This window comes from Canis lupus, chromosome 4, assembly GCF_011100685.1.
Source record: "Canis lupus familiaris isolate Mischka breed German Shepherd chromosome 4, alternate assembly UU_Cfam_GSD_1.0, whole genome shotgun sequence".
NCBI lineage: Eukaryota > Metazoa > Chordata > Mammalia > Carnivora > Canidae > Canis > Canis lupus.
The window spans coordinates 83,662,666-83,677,671 of NC_049225.1; the positions used below are offsets into that span (position 1 = coordinate 83,662,666).

Consider the following 15,006-nt stretch of genomic DNA (forward strand, 5'->3'; position numbering starts at 1 on the left):
ACCACAACCCCATCAACTAGATAGTACATCCATTTTATTTGCAGTAAAACGGTGATTCTATGAAACATTAGACGCTGTGCCTTGAGGCATTCTATCATCTTGGCTCCAAAGTTGACAATTACCATAGATTGACAGAGTTAATTAAAAGTGAATATGGATACAGGGAAGTCTATAAGTTGGAGGTGAATGTTGGTAACATGAGAAAATCCCACTGTATATCTTCAGTGTTCCTACTAACGTAAAAACTGACATTATCTGGAAAAAAAAATGGTAATGAAGAGATAGATATTTAAAAGAAAACACAATTAGGTTTAATGGAGCAGTACAACACTTGGCCCTGCCCTCAGCCTGTGCCTTGTGGGGCCCTCCTCCAGTGCTTCTTCCAACTCTGATAGTATGTCAGGACAGGGCACAACAGATCCTGTCCCACACATGTCCCTGCCATTCAAGTGTCTACCTCAAAATCTTTTGTCTCCCTCTAGTGACATGGCATAGCTGGTACTGGCAAAGCCATCTTGGCAGAGTGTGCCCCTGGAAGTTGGCAAGGTCACCCTATGCTAGGCAAGGTCCAGGCCTCATGGCAGGCAGTCCTCCAGGGTTGACTGAGCCTGTCTCCCCAAAGGCTTCTGAAGACCAATGCTCAGTAATCACAATGGTATTCATTTTCTCTCTTGCTTCCAATCAGTGTGATGACTCATGTTACTCAGGATTCGTCTTGTGCTGTGTTGGACAAGGGACAACAATTCCCTGTGCCCATGAGATCGCTGTTTTTGTTCTGCTATAGTCCCTGCCTATCCTCCCATCTCATGACAGGCTGAGGAGTCAGGGGTGAGGCCAACACTGTAAAATAAAAGATCATATTCTAGAAATTCAAGGATTATGGACTACCAATCCAAGAAAAGGCATGGTTGGAATGTGTCCTGTTCTGCATTTGTGCCATAAAATTCCAAGCAGCAAATTTAACATATCCAGAAAAAAAAAAAAAAAAAAAAAAACTTTAACATTTCTTCCACCTATTCTAGAAAAAGTTGCATTCATGGTTTTCATTATCAAAGTACAGACACAAACAAGTTTTGAAAGAGTCACTGAAAGCCAACATTTGTGGACAATACAATGGGTAGTAATGACATAACGTTTATTAAGGAAGTAGTATTAGGAAACTGCACAGGCAAGATCAGCATAGTTTCAACACAAATGGACTCCCAGGCGCCATGGTGAGTGATAATGCTGCTGCTACTGCTGCCCTGTTGTGGCAGAAAGTGTGCAATGAACCAATAAATGGTGTATTTCAGTAAAGGACACAGAGGTGGTTCTTGGATGTGAAAACGGAGAAATAGTGCTTGGACACTGGGGATCACATGCACTGTTGTGGGAATAAATACAGCGGTATCTCTTTTCTAGTCTTATTTTCAATCTTTATCAATAAATCACTGTACCTCACAGAAGCCCAAAGATTTAGCAGGATGGCTTTTAATCAAAGTGTTTGTATAGACAGAGGCCCGTGAAAATACCTGCCTGGACCCTGCACACCTTAGTGGTAACTGCAAGGAGTTGGTGTAGGGAATGATCATGAAAGCTGATGAAAGATGCAAGGACGCATGGAGGGCCCAGCTGAGGTTGGAGGCCAAGAATTGGGAGTGACATTGGTCTATAAAATCATGACCCAGGGATCCCTGGGTGGCGCAGTGGTTTAGCGCCTGCCTTTGGCCCAGGGCGCGATCCTGGAGACCCGGGATCGAATCCCACGTCGGGCTCCCAGTGCATGGAGCCTGCTTCTCCCTCTGCCTGTGTCTCTGCTTTTCTCTCTGTGTGACTATCATAACTAAATTAAAAAAAAATAAAAAAATAAATCATGACCCAAATGTTTGGTTGTTGAAACAGGAAAGAATCATTTTTGCTTAGTTTCTAGTAAAATGAAAGTGAGAAACAAAGGGCAAGGAGAGAAAGAGAGAGAGTAGAGCCAAGGATCATTAACTTCTACATGTGGTATCATGACTGTATGGGGGTGGGGGCTTAAATAGAAAAAGTAATGGTCTAGTGTCCTTCACAATTTATGGCAGCAGACGCACACCCTATTTTGATGTGGCTTTGCTGGTCACCACTGTAATGTTTCAGCAGGTTATTTTATTTTAAAACCATCCCCAAAGGAGGTTTGTTCCCCAGATCTCATTGACCTCTACACATTTAACTACGTTGATACCTTCCTTTTGAAACTCCTCTCATTTTTTATTTTCTTGAAAATTCATGTTTATCCTCCAAGATTTACTTTAAATTTTTAATTATTTGTGAAAAACCTAATTCTCTTTGCTGTTTCAGTTAATTTCTGCAACTCTTTGTCTCCATAGAACCTCTGTTACGGGACTTGCAATATTTTATTTCCAACATTTGCCAATTTATCAGTTTTATCTTCAATGTTGCACATTTCCTCAGGTCAGAAATTATATCTAATTTATTTTCCTATTTGGTATCTATTCTATTATCAACACTTTGCTAAATGAATAATAGAATAAATACTGGAAATAAAGCTTGGAAAACAAAAAATGACCTACTCTGTCTCTTTTTCCCTTTCCTTCTCTCTGGCCTTTTCTTCTTATATAACAGAGAAAAACAAGAAGGGTGGTATTGTACTGTCCAGTTCAATAAGCATTTAATATTTGATTCTATATATGCACTTTGAAGGACAACATAACTTCCAGAAACACATATGCACAAAACACAAGAGATATATTAACTTGAGATAAAAATTCAAATTACCATTTTGAATAAATACATTTATACTGACATTAGGAAACTTAAGATTTTGAGACGTAGAAGTAATAAGAACTAGAAACTCTAAATCTTTTTTGTTCTTTTTTTTTAGATTAAAAATTAATTTAGACAGCACACACACATGTGTGCACACGTGATCTAGGAGTAGGGAGAGGGACAAGCGGACTCCTTGCTGAGCTGGGAGCCAAATGTGGGGCTCAGTCTTATGACCCTGAGATCATGACCTGAGCCAAAAGCAAGAGTTGACTTAACTTTAATTGACTGAGCCACCCAGACACCCCAAGAGATTTTTGTTCTTTAAATGAAATAGCAGAATGCCTATGTCCTGGGATTCTAATATTACTAATTTATTGTTAGAAAAAAAGGTTGCAAAAATTCTAGCTTTAACAAGTGTCCTAATATGTAAGTTATAAAATATAGATTCGATATCAGGAATTTAATGGAGTTTAATAAGCTCATTAGTCCTGTGGTTAATTTTATAGTTTTAAATAAATTTAATTTTAATAATATGATTTCCTTCCACATGTGGAGGCTCTAAATTATTTGCTTTAACAAAGGTTTTCTGTAGTTTCTTGGCTAATAGTGTTAACTTCATTTTGGAATTGATATTTTAAACTCCCTATGAGCATAGGATTTTCAGGTGAGTAAAATGTGACTCTGCTATCAGAATGATAAATAAAAGTACAGAATTTGCATTTTATAAAGATGAAAAGTTTTTAAGTGTGAGAAAGCAAAACTTTAAATATAATACTATTTAAATAAACGTTAAGGAAAAATATTTTTTTTCATTAAGGGTATTTTAAACATTATTTGTAATTATATATATTAATACCAATTTTCAAGCAATCTTAAATATTTTTAAAAATCTAAATACATCTTCTTATATTTTAAAAATATTTCCTTATTTTTTGGGGGGAAGGGCCTGAGGGAGAGGGAGAAAATCTCAAGCAGACCCCTACTGAGCACAGAACCTGAGGTAGAGCTGGATTCCAGGACCCTGAGATCATGACCTGAGCCCAAATCAAGAGTCAGAGGCTCAACTGACTGAACCATCCACCAGCCCCTAAATGCATTTTATTTAGAAAATATAAAATATTTAAAAAGTATATTATATTTAGTGGTTTTATCTTTCATTTATTAGTTTGCTAGAACTAATACTCTTTTAAAGATGCACATTATATTCCTTTACTAATATGTAACCTTACTATGGGTATTTTAAAAACCTTAGAAAAAGGTGAAGATACACATAATTCAGTGATGGAAGGAACATCATTTTTGTATGTATAGAATTGTTCTCATCTTCTTTCTAGTATTTTTTTGTCCATTTATTTTTTTAACACCTTTCTGATGATTCCATTTCTGTATTTATATCTTGTTGTCCCTTTACTTATTTTCTAGTTGATGTAATGAATATACCATATTTCAATTTTGTTAGCATTCCCTTATGTGTTTGTAATTACAAATGTAGAGTTCTCTGATTACCAGAAATTAGAGTACAGCAATTAACTTCTTAATAAAAATGAAAAATAAAATGCTTAATTTTCATAATTTATTTTACTAACTCCTAGACTTTTTTTGATGTAATAGAACCATTATGTCTCTTCTTCAAAAACAGCAAATCGTGGGTGCCTGCGTGGCTTAGCATCTGCCTTGGGCTCAGGTCATAGTCCCGGGGTCATGGGATCAAATCTTACCTCAGGCTCCCTGCTCAGTGTCTGCTTCTTCCTCTCCTTTTGTTCCTCCCTGAAATCATGCTCTTTCTCTCTCAAATAAATAACATATTTTTTTTAAAAGCAAATAAAATTTATATTACATATCTGTATTTAGAATCATTCATACTTATTTCCCTGTCTTTGATTTTTTTTTCCTTTTTTGTATAATTGTTTATGCCTAAGAGTCACTATTTTGGGTCAACTGATATTCATCTGTTCATGGCAGGATAGTGACAAATTATTATATAGGTGGCCTGGACCGATTTATATTTCTGCCAATACTATAGGAATGTTCAAATAGTTCCGCATCTTCTCAGCACTGGTAATTTTTGTAAGTTTTATTTTTGCCAGCTTAGTTGTCAGTTGCATCTTACTATGGCCTTAATGTATTTGATCTCTTTACTAGTAGGTTTGGGTATCATTAAATAGATTTTAAAAGTCCATTTATATTACTGTTTTTTTCTTAAATATGTTTATGAGTTGCAACTAATTTAAAAGAGAGTGTATTTTTCTAGTTGTATTTGAGAGTTACTTTATATAATCGGAGTAATGATCATTTGTCATATCTATGACAAATATTGTTTCTCAAACTGTGCCATGTCTTTTTATCTTATTACATCTCTTGGTGAACAAATAATTTTAACTGTGTTAAAGAACTTTATTAGCCTGTCTTTGTATGGGTAGAATGTTTTAGTACATTTCTAATAATTTCCTATCCCAAGTTAATAAATACATTTTGTTTTGTCAAAAATTTTATACTACTTATTGAAAAGTCTGTGATTCCCTACTAGTTTTTCAATTTTTTTTTCTGTATATCAGGTGTTCACATATGGGCATGTGTGTATGTGTGTGTTCTCATCTGTTTCATCATTTTTTTCCCATAATTCATATGACTGTTGTAAGCCATATAAGCCTTAGTCTTGCATAGGACAAAACCATGTGCTAGTTAATGTGTGAACTATTCTCACCTTTATATTATTTAGTATCACTTTTACAACTTTGGTGAAAAACCTTATTTCTTTTGCCCAGAATTATTTGAATTGATAGACTCTTGATACTGATTCAGTAAGGAAGGTGTCTCTCTACATGTATTTAGTTCTTATTTAACAGTTATCAGTCAAGTGTGACAATTACATCAGAGAAGATTTCAAAAGACAAATTGAGGCATATTAAAAATTTTAGGATTTTATTGGAGCAAAAATTGCTTCAAATTTGGTACCACCAAACCAGAAGTCTGGGACTTCTGGAACAATCTGTCAACAAGAGGTAAGGGAGAGACTTCTAACAGAGAAAGTGCAGAGGCCAAAAAAAGGACATTACCTGATTGGTAATAGCTCAAAGCCTCGTTGGCTCTTGGTGATTGGTTGTCCTTGGGTTCAATTTCTTAACCTTGAGGCATTTATAGGCTTCATTTTTGGTTTGCTCAGGGAGGCCGCCATGGCATTTGAGCCCCATCAGTCTAATGACCTCCTTGTTTAACTGGACAAAGGTATTACACCTTTTTTGTTAAATATATTTCTAGCTATTTAATGAATATTTATAAGATAAATGCTTTTTAAATTGCACTTTTTAAATCTTGTTGCAGGTCGAATGGAATGCAGTTATCTAAATAAACATCGTTTGGAAACTTTCCTAAAATATTTTATTAGTTGTGATTTTTCAATGGATGGTTTGATGAATGAAACTTTGAGCTTCTAGTGTAAAATGCAGACTGGCCTCCAAAAACTTTTAGTGTTCTACTTTTATGATCCTGTCTCTGCTGTTTCTTGTTCTTATCTTTTTATCTTATTGAAATATATAGAGCATCTATTATGTTGTGTGATTTTAGACCAGAACCCATTATATTTGTTATAATTCAACTTTCAAGTTTTCTTTGTGGTGGAGGTTGTGAAGTCTTTTCTGCAGGGATTTGTTGTCATCTGGAAGGTGTTATATAGCCCATTCCACTTTAAATCCAAGTTTTGATGTAAAGATTGATTTTGAACCAAATAATGTAAATGAATTCTCCAAATTCAAATGAGAGCTGCCTTCAACCACACATCCTCAGAGCAGACTTGTAGTGTTTTTTTTCCTTCTTTTGATTTGTTGTTGTTGTTGTTGTTGTTTTAAATCTCCAGAACAAAGATAAAGCTGCTTTGTTTCCTCCTTTAAGAAAGCCATTTTTTTCCCCCTGAGTGATAGCCTTCCTGGACTCCAGTTTTCTGCTTTTTTTTTTTAATTTGCCACTAACTCTGCCAATACAGAGCCTTCATTCACAGAACACTTGGGCTGCCAGCTTCTTGGATTCTTAATTAATCTCTTGTCTACAATATTCACTTACCTCCCTGTACTTGTCTGCCAGCTTGGCTCCTCACTGTCGACTCTTCTTTTATTTTTTTTCAGGTTCATCCACTCATTGAAAAATGTGTTTGTTTCTGTGTGTATTATCATCTTGTTTTGGCTTAGTTTTTTACTAACATGTTTGTCTATTACAGTAAAATTTCTATTCCTCCATTTTATGGGAAATCATTAATATTATTTTAAATGTTATGATACTATCAGTTACCCTAATTCGGACAAACCTATTTTTATACTATTCTAGTCTTTTAATGATTTATCTTTTTGTGTGTGTGTCTTATTTGGCCTATTAGTCTCTTTAAATGTATTGAGTGAAATACTCTTGTCGTTTTAAAACGTTTCTTCCTTCATTTCTTTAGCACATTGGTTTTCTTTACATGTTCTGCATTTTAAGTACTCTATTCTTAAGTATTACTCATTCTTTCTCAGAACTTCTAATGTATTTTGAACACAGAGACCTTAAATCAAGCCAAATATACATTGCAAAAGTCAGTATGTTGCTCTTTGAAACATGGGTGATGCTTCAGTGGTCCATGATCTGAAGTTAGAAATCTGGGGACTATGATATTCATTGTCATATTTATTATTCAGTGGGTGTGGGTCAACACCAAGGTCCTGAGAGAGTGCCTATAAGGAAAAACCTCTTTTTTATTCCCCTGCATAAGTAACCAATCTTACACATCTGTTTTTCTATTTAATTGGGCCTCCTTTGCGAGTAATAACTGTATCAGGAGAGAACTTGACCACCTGCAGATGTTCCATTGGTTTGGCTGTGGTTTATTGGTGGACCTCACAGTGTGGGTTGCTTCGAAAGTTCTGGAAACAAAGCCTTTAAATAATTTCTAAGTACAGCGTTCCACAGAGGCGCCTCGGTTTTTAAGTCTTTTAATTTGTGAGATATTAGTGGGATTTTATCAGAGCAGTCTACCTGTTTTTCATTATAACATTTTTGGCAGAGATAATTACTACAGGAATCTCAAGCTTATTTGTGAAATAGACACATCTCATATTTTGGCAGAGATTTGTCTCTGATCCCTTTCATTACTATCCAGCATTATATAGGTTTTACTTCTTTTTAAATATTTTTTTCATTTTGGGAATGCTATTGGAAATAAGACATATGTTTATGTCCAACTTGCAATCTTTGCAGTGAGTCCTGTCACCTGATAAAAGGTAACTACTAGTCCTCAGCTGATGTTAGTCCTAGGTTTTCTTACCTTAGTTGAAATGACCTCATGAATTGTGCTCTTTCAAACTTACTTGCTTTGAATACTGCCTGGGGTCTTGTTGAAGCACTTACACCACCTGTTTTTTTCACACTTCCCTCCATTTATGGTTTTCTGGTGTCATTTATTTTCATTGCTGTACATCTTGACCACTACCCTGCAATGAAGCAGGTTAGCTGCTAATAAGAGGATTTATCTTTATGGCAGAAGCAGCTAAAAGAACACACAAAAAATATCTGATCCTTAGATATAGCCTTTTTACCAATAAAATGGGTATCTGGTCTTATTGCTTTGTCACCTAAGAGCCTTTACTAAGTATAATTCTCCTGAATCCAGTGTCATCCTCTTTTATGAAAGTGCATGGCACTGGCCCACCATGTTTTCAAATATTTATGTACTCATAACTCATCTTAGTAATACTAATCTGTTTTGTGATTGTTTCTCCTAAGTTAGGTATATTATTCTTTTATTTTTTTTTAATTTTTATTTTATTTTATTTTATTTATTTTTTTCTTTTTTTAGGTATATTATTCTTAATCATGATTACAATATAATAAAAAAAACACTTTATTTGCCTTATCCAGCATCATACATACTCAACATACAACACAAATCCCTTGCATGCAATTATATGCACACATGCACGTACAAACCAAAAATACTGAAAATGTTTTCCAATAAATTGTAAGTACAAATATTTTTATGAATTTAATCACTGAAATGAACACAATAATTCAAATATATAAAGTAATTAGTTATATTTGCATTTGTTATGAATCAGGTGGTTTCAAACATGCCGATTACTTTGGGAATTTGAACAAAGTTACAGTAAACATTCTTGTGCCTTTCTCTTTGCACATATGTGCAAGGCTTCATCTAGCATGGTTATAAGGAGTGAAATTGCTGGGGCAGGGGTTGCTTGCATTTTCAACTTTACTAGATACTGCCACATGGTTTTTCAAAGTGGTTGTAACAATGTTCACTTCCAACACTCCACATCCTTGCTAATTATTGATCATATCAAGCATTTTATATAATTAAAAGCTATTTTTGCCAATCTAATTGAAGATGGAACAGTATGTCATTGTTATTTTAATTCGCATTTCCCCCATAATAGCTGATGGAATCCCTTTTTGGTACTCTTTTTGGAAGTCTTGTTTTCCTTTCTGTAAATAGTTGGCTTATAATTTCAATATTTTTGACTACTGAAATTCTTATATAATCTATACTTGAAACTTAGTTTCATAAATTGCAAATATCTCCCTGGAATCACATAGCTTCCTTTTGTTTGTGAAATTTAATTTTGAATACATTAATCTTAAGTAAAATTTGTCATTATTTTGCTTTGTGCTTTTAACATCTTTGTTTCAAGAAAGCTTTTTGATTCCTATTTCATAAAAATATGTTCTATATTTTCTTTTATAATCTTAAGCTTTTATTTCCCTATACTGAAAGTTATTTTTGGGTATGATCTGATAAAGGAAACAATTTTGCTTTCTTCTTTTAACTCTGAAAACTTTAAATATATTATATATCTCTTCCAAAGTGTTCTATTATTTCCAGTTCTTAAAAAACAAATTTTCCATTCCATTGCTTCTGGTGATGTTCATTCATGTGTTTTGCTTTCATTTACTATTTTTTCCCTGCGATGGGAGTCCCGTGCCTTCGATTATGAAAGAATACTTTAAAGACATTTTTGTGTTTGCTCAGCTGAGACTCTGATGCTGTCACCAGTGCCATAATAATTTGGGTTGGAGTCCCCATATTGTACATGTGTGTGAATCTGGACCTCCTATACACACACAGACTATGCTAACCCTATGATTTCTCCATGATGACCTCTTTCTGTGATCCTCGGTGAGAGCTAGTATTTGTGCAGCTTCACAGAACTGATGTGCAGAAGGGTTTCTCATTCCCATCCCATAGACGGGACAACCCTCCTTACATTTACCCATTGCATGCAAGTGTCTTGTTCCTAGTTCCTTTAGTTCATATGGCAGCAGTGCATGTGCCCTTAACAGAACTGGGAATTGAAACCTCACTGAAGCCATCATGCTTTTATTTATCTTGGATAATTTCGAACTCCTCAGCTCCTACTTCTCTTACTTGATTGCCAGTTCCTTTTTTTCTGTCAGGTTTCCTTAAAAGTTGACCTGGCATGAGCTATTTTGTAACAAGTATAATAACTTCTAAATGCAGTATGTATTAGAATTTACAAGGTGTTCCTTTTAAAATTTGTCTACAGGTTTACTTAATTAAGATTTTTCTAAAGATCATGGAGCTATAATTCAGAAACTTCAGTCCTGTAGTAGTATTCAACGAAGCATAGCATAATGGTAGATTGGCAATGGTCCTAGTCTACCAGGAAGAGAAATGATCAATTATTTAAGTTACAATATAAGTAATATCCATCCCTCAAAGCAAGTTAAAATTATGCCTGTGTTATATTGTCTTAAACCGTATCTTAAAACACTCTCTCATTGTGTTTGATTATATTTCTAATACTATCAGGGCTACACACATTGTGTTATGTGAAATCGACTCATGAAAAAAGTATTTTATTCTAGTAATGTTCTCTCCTCTATGGAAGGAGATAGGAAGGTGGTCTGTGGTAGGCTGAAAAATAGCCTCACAAAATATAGCCATATCCTGATTCATGAAACCTATGAATTTTACCTTTTAAGGCAATAAAGGGTCTTTGTGAATGTGATTAAAAAGATCTTGAGATGGGAAGGTTATCCTTGGATGATTTAGGTGAGCCCAAAATGCAATTACATACAGATCTTCCTGAGCAACATTTTAACGAACCCATTACAAGTTGAAAATATCATAAGTCAAAAATGTATTTACAACTCCTAACCTACAGAACATCACAGATTAGTCTGGCTTACCTTAAACACACTCAAAACACTTCCATTAGCCTACAGTTGGGCAAAATCCTCCAACACCAAGTCTATTTGATAATAAACTGTTGAGTATCTCATGTAACTTACTGAATAGTGTCCTGAAAGTGAAAAACAGAAATGGTGGTGTGGGTGCAGAATGATTTCCAGTGTATCACTTGTTTACCCTCATGATGGGATTGTTCACTAGGACCTGCACTTGCTGCTGTCACCCAGCATCATGAGACGATCCTACACATCTCGCTACTCCCAGGAAAGGTCAAAATTCAGGATTCAAAATTAGGTTTCCACTAAATGTGTATCACTTTCATACCATCACAAAGTCAAAAAATCTTAAGTTGAACTGTCCTCAGTTGGAGACTAACTATAGCTATAAGCACAGGGAGTTTTAACACACAACTGAGGGGAAGCAATGTGAATGAGGAAAGAAAGATTTGAAGATGCCAGCCTTGAGGATTGGGAGGGTGGCCACAAGGCACAAACCGTGCTGGCAGTCACAAGAAATTAGAAGAGACGAGGAAAGAATTCTGCTCGAGGTCCTCTGGTGGAAGAAGAGTCCCACTCTCCCCTTGATTTCAGTTTTCTGACCTCTAAAATTGTGAAAGAATAAATTTCTGTTGCTTTAAACTAATACGTTTGTGGCCATTTCTTGTCACATCCACAGGGAATTGATACAGATTTTGGAATTTTTTAACCAACATTTCTAATATAATTTAAAGGTTTGGGATGGCTTAGAATTTCTTTCTTTCTTTAATGGTTTTTAATCTTAAGGATTTTGTCTGAGAGGTAAAACTGCTGTTAGTTACCAGATCTTTCAGTCTGCTCAGGCTGTCATAACAAATTACCATAGACTGGAGGGCTGAAAAAGAAAACCTCTATCTCTCATAATTCTACAGATTGGGAACTCCCAGATCGAGATGCTGGCAGTTCCTGGATTCTGAGAGCCCTCCTTCTGGTTTGCAAATAGCCGTTTTCTCCACATGGCAGAGAGCAGGGAGGCAAGCTCTCTCCTGTTTCCTCTTATAAGGGCACTAATCCTTTTACTTTCCAAAGCTTCACCTCCAGATACCACCATATTGGGGATTATGACTGTAACATGTGAATTTCAGGGAACATAAACATATGGTTCATAACACTATAAAAACAGAAGCATTACAAGAGTTGATTTTTACTTCCAGAAAACAACCCATATGGATTACCAGTCTAGCCTATTATATTTTCCAGTCAATTTTTGTGATAAAAGTAATAAATGCTTTTAAGTATTACAATTACAGTTTAGTTACAATGTTTATGATTACAGTTTAGTTACAACATTTAATATGCAGATATTGATTTTAGCTATGTTATAAATTCATTAAACATAAAAATTCTCGGGTAAAATTAATTTAACTCAGATGCTTAAAAAATTTAATTATATGGGGCACCTCGGTGGCTCAGTTGGTTAAGCATCTGACTCTTGATCTCAGCTCAGGTCTTGAGCTCAGTGTCTTGAGTTTGAGCTCCATGTTGGGCTCCATGCTGAGTGTGGAGCCTACTTAAAAACAAACCAACCAACAAATAAAAAACAATGAGCTTTTTGGGAGCATCAGGCCAGCTTAGTTGAAAGAGCATGCAACTCTTGATCTCAGACTTATGAGTTTGAGCCCCACGTCTGGTGTAGAGATTATTTAAATAAACAAATACTTTGAAAAAACATATGCAACATAGGCATAGTAATAGTATCTACTATTAGAAGAAAATATATTAGTTTTTATTAAATAATATATGTTTCTATATGCGCCTTTTTTTTGTATTAGTGTATGACACTTGACTAAAAATTCAGGCAGCTATGGTTGTGTGCACATGGCAATGAAGACTGTTTTTTAAAGTATGATGAACGTCAGTAAGAATAAGTGATAATACATATCCATGGACTGTCTTAAAGATTCCTCAGAATCAGACACCAGAAAAAAAAAAAAAAAAAAAGAATCAGACACCAGAGATGTATTTTCTAATTTGTATGGGCATCTTTCTTTGAGTCACTCCTTATATATTACCGAGATAGGAACATTTCTAGCAGAAATGTAAGGTGCATTTTCAATATTATAGTAAGACCTAAGACACTATTTATTTGAAATATATTATGTGATTAGGGTCAGAGATATCAGTATAAAATAGTGGTTTCCATAAGAGAAACTTTTATGGATAGATATGTATACATGCCAACAGAAATACATATATTTCCCAGGTCAGCCCACAGAAAAGGGTTAGAAGCAATGGCGCCCCCATAGCAACAGGCACACTTAGTGCCTAGACAATGGTTTCTAAACCATTCACCAGTCCAAGAAACCAGGATCCCTGAAAATATTGCTGAGTCTAGGGCTGAGGCAAGAAATACATAAGATTAGCATGAATTTGCTCCAAGTGTCAGAATATAAGGAACTGCTCAATAAACATATTTGTATGGAATGTCAAAAGGTCACAAAACCAAGTGAAAGAGTTCAAAAAGGCCAAAGCTGGAACCAAAATAATCGGTGTACAAAATAAATATCCATGAATTCATACTGATGTAGACAGATTTCTGAATGAATTAATGACTGATTGAATACACAAACAAGCAAACAAATTGGGTGAACAGAAAAATCTTTCTTGCAGAAGAATTCCAAATAAATCTTGAAAATATTTCCCACTCCAGGAGGTGGAACTTCATTCCCTACCCCTGAGTGTGGACCGTGTTTGTTGACTTGCTTCCAAAGGCACACTATGGAAGGAAGACCAGAAATCAGGCTGGTGTCGTGCATCCTCAATGTGAAGTTATGAGAACGACACTACCTGTATGGTCCTCCTCCAAAAACCAGCTTAAGGAGAATAATTAGGACCATCCATCCCCCTGGTCCAGTCATGAGAATATCAGGCAGATTCTAGTTAAGAGACATTCTGTGAATGTCTGATCATTACTCTTCAAAACTCTCAAGATCATCAAAAACGAGGAAAATCTTAAAAAAACATCATCTTCCAGAATAGGCTGAGGGGACGTAAAGGCTAAATTCACTATGATATGTGGAACAGAAAAACGGAGAAAAAGGGAGAAAAGGGAGAAAAACTCATGAGTCAGAATAACGTATCAGTGTTGGTTCATTTGAGTCCGTATATCGCAATGTATCACAAGTTACGATAATTAAATCATTGTAATGTAAATGCTAACAATAGAAAAAATGGATATGGGGCTTATGAGAACTCTGACCAGTCTGTGCAACTTTTAAAGTATATGTGAGCTATTCTAAAATAAATGTATATTATTAAAATTTTTTTGACATTACAACTTTATGTATCTTTGTTTTCCCAGCTCTGTCTGACTCTGGGAATACAGTCTATTTGGAACTCAGTAAAATGCTGGAGTTTTAAAGGATGCCAGCCTTTTCAAAGGTAGGTGACATTTAACTACTGTTAACTTATGTGTTGCTGTGTCTTAATAATTCAAAATTCAAATTCTTTTAAAAACATTTACTTTTAAAAATATTTTATGAGAAATCAAAATATTCAAACATTTATATGCTTATAGACAGTTGACATGAACCTGACATGACCATCAAACTTAAGTAGGCATTTTTTTTAAGCAAGAGTTCTATATATTTAAGCTTCTTCACTGAATTTTTCTCACACCGTTTCAATTTACATGCAGATTTGAGAAGACCTAGTGGCTATGTGCCTCCTTAAGAACAGAAATTGATTTTCTCCTTTTATATTTTTATGACACATTGCCTACTCCCTCATAATTAGTGGATATTACTTTTGTTCAATTGGACATGTCTCATTTCAAAGGCAAACTTTAGATGAAGCTCTAACACAGGAAACAAAGAGACACTGTCTCAAATTTTCTTGTCTTTATTAATATTAATATGGCAGGCTAGCTCAGTTGTTTCTTGGGCAGGTGAATTGTAGGCTGCTTTTCCTTTGCTGATGGCAGGAAACTGAACTCTGAGATTTAGACACTTAGAGTTAACCTTCTCGAGATGGTAATTAAAGCACTGCCTTGACACTCCCTGCTTGGTAATTGCAGCATCTGTTCTTAGGCTCTAG

At 35.1% G+C, this 15,006-nt stretch overlaps 1 protein-coding gene across 2 annotated transcripts in view; it reads left to right on the top strand.

Annotated features, from left to right (window-relative positions):
- The window catches only part of CDH12 (cadherin 12), a 1,036,190-nt gene that overhangs the window by 399,035 nt on the left and 622,149 nt on the right, over positions 1-15,006 (top strand). For both annotated transcript variants that reach the window (XM_038535417.1, XM_038535416.1), the window contains exon 2: positions 14,273-14,352. The gene's annotated coding sequence lies outside the window, so the exon portion shown is untranslated. The remainder of the gene's footprint in view (positions 1-14,272; positions 14,353-15,006) is intronic.